Raw genomic sequence first — 1503 nt, forward strand, 5'->3', positions numbered from 1 at the left:
ACTACCAGCATTAGAAGCTACATTGGAACGAATTTGATCTCAACTAGTGAATGACAGTGACGAAAGCTGATGATCAGTCTAATTTTGATCTGTGACTCTTGAGCCCCTTAAATTTCTTCTACAGGTCTCCTAGGTGCCTAATAATTACAACAGATGCCTCCTGTTTTCATGGTTTTTGCTTAGTAATAAACTGTGTGTTTAGTCCTGATTCGTGTTGGTTCCTTATCAGTTCTATTTCATTCCAAAGACACCTTAAATCACTCAATGTTCTTTTTTGAAGTTGACTATATGCAAGGAGATCTTGAATCCATTGTATTCAGGACAAAGGTTTAAAATAAGAGGTGAAGTTCAACAACCTATGTCAGACTTAACACGTTCCAGAATTTCTTACAAGTATACTAAAGTGAGTGGTTGATGTATAAATGCCTTGCAGTCCTGCTTCTGATTTAGGATATTTTTTTCCCTGACACATACCAGTTGTAATAGTGAGTTAAAAAAAAAATAAAATAAGGTAACTCAGTTACTCTTTTCTTTCAGGTCATGATATTAGCAGAAGTGTTTTAACCAATGTTATATAGAACTTCCAGAGGCACAAATTTAGAATGCTGTTTAACTTTACTGAATGTTAACAACTGTTTTCCCTAAGGGTAGAGGGGGAGACCCTGGTGATTGGGGGCTGGGGGCAAAAGATACATTAAAGATTATTCTGACATTAGTTTACTTTGAACTAATCAGGCCCAGGTGGACTCAAATTATTGCTCAAGGCCCAAACGTCACCAAAAATATGGCCCTAGCACTCACTTTGATGCTAAAGTGTAGAGTTGATCAATCCCAGGATGCTTTCCTGTTGAACCCTTAGTTTCCAGATTAAATTATATTCAACCTTGAAAAATAAGCATTAAAAAAATATTCTGACTCTTTCCATGTCACTGACACTAAAATATCTATAAATCAGTATCTAGTGAAATCATCACAAAATAATTTTTAACTCTGAGTCCCATTTGTCAAGTGACCATATGTCTAGGCTACAATATTATTTCTCTCATAAACTTTATTCTTTCAAATACTAAAGTTTGGTCCTTCTTGACAATGCTTAGGCATTTACAAAATGAAAGGACAACTGAAATTGTATTTCTGTATGAAATTTTAGGTATATACTTTAATCAAAGAGCCATTCTATGAGTTCCTTAAAAGTAGTTCTTAAGACATATTAAGAGATTAGGTTGTCTTTTGGGAACACTGCATGATAATTCTAAATGAATTAGAATGCAGCCTGTAAACGTCAGTTAATAACTATTAATATGAAAGATGTTGATATAGTGGGTATGACATTTATCCCACCTAAATAACCAAAGAAACATGATTAAAATAATGTTTAGTTAGTTAGTCCCCTATGAGAATGATTTATGTCTGAAAATACTTCAGAGTTGTAAAGTAGTCAATAAGAAGGGAGTGTTAATAACTGAGGGGAGGGAAATACATGCTAAGAATATTCTCCATGTA

This window comes from Hyaena hyaena, unplaced genomic scaffold (assembly GCF_003009895.1).
Source record: "Hyaena hyaena isolate Hyena2069 unplaced genomic scaffold, ASM300989v1 scaffold_979, whole genome shotgun sequence".
Taxonomy (NCBI): Eukaryota; Metazoa; Chordata; class Mammalia; order Carnivora; family Hyaenidae; genus Hyaena; species Hyaena hyaena.